This window comes from Mesoplodon mirus (genome assembly GCF_964341445.2).
Source record: "Mesoplodon mirus genome assembly, chromosome: 12".
In the NCBI taxonomy this organism is placed as follows: Eukaryota; Metazoa; Chordata; class Mammalia; order Artiodactyla; family Ziphiidae; genus Mesoplodon; species Mesoplodon mirus.
The window spans coordinates 102,285,712-102,291,711 of NC_138988.1; positions in this window are offsets into that span (position 1 = coordinate 102,285,712).

The window sequence follows — 6,000 nt, forward strand, 5'->3', positions numbered from 1 at the left end:
TATTGTATGCAAGCATGAATTCAACAAGTATTTATTGAACAGTAAGCATCATACTAGAGATTCAAAGATAAAAAGCCCATGGCCCCTACCCAGAGAGAGTTCACAATGCCAGATGGGAAGCCAGAGAGATAAATAGATAAAATATGTATAAAGTATGTATTTATCAATCTGTAATCAGATGGGGATAGGTATGTTAATAGAGGTATATATCTAGAGTACCATGGGAATAAAGAGAAAAAGATGCCTGAAAAACATCCCCTAGTACCTCCAAGAATAACAGAGAAAAGATTTAAGTTGCATCTTGAAAAAACAAAAGGAAAGGAGGTAAGCTGGAGAACATTAGACAGAGAAGAGCTCAGGTAACAGCCTAGAGGAGGGAAAGAGGACGACCCTTCTTGGGAACTGCAGTTACCTTGGTCTGCGGGGACTGTGAGTATCCAGCAAGGAGAGGCAGCGCTCTTTGTATTCACATCATAATGACTCATGGGATCACTCATTAGTAAGTAGCTACAGAATCTTAGCCACAGAAGTGCCGGTACGAGTCAGAGTTGGAGCACTTCCAGGAACTAGACTTTGTTCCTTCTAGGCTGTGTTGTGGAGAAAGGTTAGAAGAAGTTGCTGATCAAAAACTGGATTCAGAGCTAAAAACTATGGTGGGTCCAGGAGGGACAAGTGAGTATGGGGTAGAATACCCATTCAGGTCAGGGAGGAGGGTAGACGATGGGGCGTGGCTACGTTTGGGTTCAGGGATGGGAAATGAGGTGTACTAGGGCCCAAGTGGATACAGTGGGAGAGGAAGTGTGTCAGGGGAGCCATCTGTCTCACAAATGGATCCAAGTGTGTGACAGGCAAGTTCCTAGATGCTAAAATTTGAGCATCCAAGTAAAATGTGAGCATCCCTACTACCAGAGGCAGGGGCTGCTAGAGGCCCAGGATCTTGCCCCCTAGGGCCGTGCTCACCTCTGTCCTAAAGGCAAAGCTGTACCCACGAGAGCCCACGGCTTCCAGAGAACTCCTTCCCCTCGGGACAAGCTTCCCTCTGCTCTCAGCACCTCAGCTCAGTTCGACTCAGTTTTACCCCCATAAGCCTCTACAGAGGAATGAAAGCAAGAAAAACACATCAACATCTCCTGAATGTGTCTGTCAGAAATCACTCTATAAAAACAAACACATAAATAAATGAGAAGGGGGAAAAAAAGCACCTCAGTTGCAGCAAGAAAAGTTACTAGGAAATTTTGTTCACCTCAATTGCCAGGAGTTTGGGAAGATCTTCTAGCTTCAAAGACAATGGACATTTTTAAAAGATGCTTGATAAGCTTGCTGCTAATACAATTCATGAACTCCCATTAATTTTCACACTAATCATGGTTCTAGGACTTCAGTAATTATCTAAGCAATGTTTCACCACCCTGAAACTAATGCAAACATAAGGGGTCCTAATGACTACTTCCTATTAGTAAAAGCAAGTGCCTGTAACACACAACAGTGCTCTTTTCTCTTCTTTCTAGTTTGAGCAAGTTTAGGCAATGGGGAAGTATAGCACAAAAAAATTGCAATCAGAATTTGTTATCTTATGATGGTAGAATATAAATAACCATAAAATCATTGTCACTCCTTCCACTGAGAGATGTGATCCACCTTTCCTGCCCTCCCCTTGAACTAGGTTGACTCTCCTGTCACTTTGACCAATGGAATATGGTAGAAACAACTCTATCAGTTCTCAGACCCAGGGAGATGGGTGGCTTTCACTTCTTGGCTCTTGAAATCCTCTCCATGGAAGTCCTGAGCTTCTATGTGAAAGCTCAGCTTCTTTGAGTCTGCCATACTGGAGAAGCCACATGTAGATGCTCTGGTCAACCATTCTAGCTGAGCTCAGCTTTCCAGCTACTTCTCCAAGGTGCCAGATATGATAACAAAGCCATCATAGCTTAAAAGGAAGAATTAAAGGAACTGGCAATATTTAAACTATTAGACTTGGGAGGACACACATTAGATCTCTTCAAATGTGTGGAGATTAAAGTTAACAACAAACTTTATATCTCTATATCTCTGTATATTTTTTGGATAGGAAAGATAAAGATCAAAACACTGAGCATTTCCTTCAAGCAGGAAGAACATTAATCAGTAAGTTGGTCTCCTTTCTGAGATCGCTGGGCTAAGTGCTCTGGTTATATCTTACTGCGTTGCAGGTGACCTTGACTTTGAAGCTATGATTTTCTAGGCCTTTCCTCACCCGCGTCTCCATCAATATCTGGTTAGATACCACTAGGGATAACTTGAAGATGAGAGAGAAGACACAACAATGAAGGATGGCATTGCTCTTTCACAAAAACTTAGGAAATAGGACCATTCCATCGAGAACCTCGAAGAGATGTCAGTTCCCCTAACACCCCACCAACCCAGCTTTCCAATGAAGTACCAGGGGACAGTTAACGAGTCTGGTCACAAACCTACATGCCATTGTTTCTCCCTGAACATCTTAAAATGCCTTGATTTGCACACAGGTCAACTCTGATTTACCTCTAACTATGTAAAACAAAATGAAATAAAGTTATTTTTATGTTAGCTATACCTAAACCCAAATTTTATGGCCACTGCTAGAGGTAAGCAGCCTAACAGTCTAATAAAGATTTGTTGGAAATTAGCCATGAACATAGGAAATGTCACTCTTCTGCCACAGTTGATGGCAGTGGCCCTAGACCAGTCTTGCCCTCTAGAAACGTGTCCTGAGTACTCACCAGTGGTCATAATGAGTTGCCATCCTCCTGCCCAGACTCTCCTCTACAAGAGCCTTTGTGCCAAAGCTGGGCCCATGTTCTTGTGCAGAGTCTTGCATCAGAGCACCACCCATGGAGCTGGGGATGATCCCTTGCAGTTCTGTACCTGTTGTCCTACGAGTCAAGAGTAGTGGGGGAACACAGGGTCAATAAATGATGTACTCCCGATACTCAGAAAAAAAAAAAAAAAAAAGCACCATCCAAAACCCACAGAAGAGCCATATGCAGGAAAGTTCTCCGGGTCTGTGGCAGGATACACTGGAGGTCCTTGCCACGCTCACCAGCCCAGACACCACCACTTCCTCAGAAAGCTGAGGGCATCTGCTTTGCCAGTCTATACCTTTCCCCAGAAAAGTTTCCTCAACTTATAAGAACATGTCCTTATATTATGAACCATGGCATTTAATATGGATTTTGAATGTTTTCCTACCATAATGACATCTTTATTCTCCTACTCTTAATGATATTTTATCATTTGCTTCTCCTTTACTGTTTCTGGGGCTAGTTTCTTATGGCTAACATTACCCATATTTCAGATTTGGACGTCTGTATCTTCCAGGGATTTTTAAGTGACAAGCTCACACTCCCACCAAGTGTTTCTGTACTCAAACCAGGCCTGCCCAGGCTCGAGTGCCCATGGTATTTGCCCACTGCTGCCAAACTTGATTTTCTGTATGCTGCTTTTATTATGGACACAAGGCCAAGCTCATGAGTATTATTCTTTTTCTTGGCTATAACCATGAATTCAAAAAATATGACTCTAATAAAGAAATCTGTTTTTCATGCAGATCATTAAAAGAAAAGCTAGGTATCTTCAATAATATCCCAATTAGCATTATCGAGTATACAATGCTAAAAATGCATATAGATCAACAAAGTGTTGTTATGACATAAAATTGAAAAATAGGTATAATACAAGAAAAACACTGTCTATGATGAAAAACAATAGGCTTCAGTGATCTCCTCACCAGCAATGTTAAGCAGAAAATGAAGCCATTATCTGGGAAATTTAAACTAAAAAAAAAAAAAAAAAAAAGCCAGAGCTCACCTAAATAACCTAAATATTAAAAACTTAATATAAAAATGTTCTACTTCAACCATTTATTTTCTTTAATCCTGGTTATCTGCTAAGAAATCTAATTTAAGGACAACCATGGTATCTATGTATTCTCAGTAGTGCTTAATATTTTGTCCTATTAGTGCTCAATACACATAAAGTAATAATACATAATGAAGTCCTGTCTGTATATTGCTTTTGGAAAAGTAAAACATCAGATAATTAGGTATGCAAAAGGTTACCTTTGCTGCTATTATTCTTCTTATTAGTATTATTACGAATAAAATATGCCATTAAAATCCCATGGCCTACTTGGCCCCATGCTGAATTGAGAAGCAGCAGAGTCCTGCCGAAACAAGGAGATAAAAGCTTGGCCTTGGGCACTGCTGGCTAGAGTGTAAATTGGTACAACCCCTTTGGAAAGCTGTTTGGCAGTGTCTACTGAATCTGAATACATGCTGTGACCCAGTAATACCACTCCCAGATATATATCCAACAGAAATATGATGCATATATTCACCAAAAGATGAGTATTCAAAAATGTTCATAGCATTCAAAATAACCAAAAACTTCAGCAATCCAGGCATGGCTTAGCTGGTTGCTCTGGTTCAAGATTGGCTGCAATCAAAGTTAGCTGGGGCTAAGGTCTCATCTGAAGGCTCAACTGAGAGGCTCTGCCTTCGAGCTCATCTGTGGGCTCCTCACAGATGCTGGCCTGAGAGCCTCAGTTCCTCACTGGCTGTTGGCTGAGGCCTCTCCTAGTTCCTTGTCCTGCTGGCCTCTCCATAGGGCAGCTCACAACTTGACATCTGGCTTCCACCATAATGAAAAAGCAAGAGGACAAGACAGAAACCAAAATCTTTTTGTAACCTAACCTCAGGAGTGACACCCCATCATTTTTGTCACATCCATGAAAAGTGAGTCACTGGGTCCAGCCCAAGGTCAAGGGGAAGGAATCACACAGAGATGAATATTAGGAAGCAGGGATCATTGGGGCTATCTTAGTTATGCCTCAATAAAATTTATGTTAAAAAAAACTATTCTTAGAACTGCCAAGTGAAGTCACAGGGTCTGGCTACACAAGATTTTTAGTTTTGTGTTGTCCTTCTTTGGCCTAAGAAGCTGTCCATGAATACTTATTGAGTTCTAATTCAGTTTCTTTGGGCTTTTTCCTGCTTAACAGAAGACATCAAGCTTCAGGATTTACTTCTTGACAGACCACCATTTGATCAGACCCAAATGAGCATCTTTTTTTTAATTTAATTTTTAAATGTTTTTGGCCACACCACGTGGCATGGGGGATCTTAGTTCCCCAACCAGGGATTGAACCCACACTCCCTGCAATAGAAGCACAGAGTCTTAACCACTGGACCACCAGGGAATTCCCCCAAATGAGCATCTTTGACCTGCTTGCTCATCTCCTTCTCTAGCTAAGAAGGCAAAATCTGGATGCCAGAGACAGGGGAATTGCTATTTTCACTTCAATATCACATTACAGACACAGCTTAGAAAAGAACCTGGAAAACCAACACCCTTCACAGTTAATATTTGTACCACCTCAACTGGGGTTCATGTCATCGTACACAAAAGCCAACAAATACAGTAGAGATTGTGTGGCAAACCATATGTTAACACGTGGGAAATGAATAACCTTTAAGCTTAAAGTAGATTATCTCTTTCCATCTCTGTTGTGCCTTGGCATGGCTTCCCTGACAATTCCTACCAAATGTTGAAAGAAGCTGTAGTATCTGGCTGACCCATCACGATGATTTCCTTTGCCAAAAATGACTAACAGTTTCAAATGATTAAAATAGATCCCATTTAGGCAGCTCTCCACTTTTCCTCTTGTAAAAAGAGCTCTGTGGCGCTGGTGCATACATCACTGTGTACCTCGTGCTGAATAATCTGTCAATAGGCATTGCTGAATGAATGAATGATCACAATGGCCATCCAATGGAGTAGGGAGGGAGAGCTACTCTCCCTGGCACTCACAATTCAGGCTGCCCTGTCATCTCGGTTACTCCCATTCAAGTATTTTTCATGCTACTAAAATCCTAAAGTGATCTGCCTCCAGTAGTTCATTTCCTTCTTACCATTCCGCCTTCTAGAGTTGACCTAAGCTTTAAAGCCAAAATAATATCAAAGGGAACAGGGGTTAGAACTCGG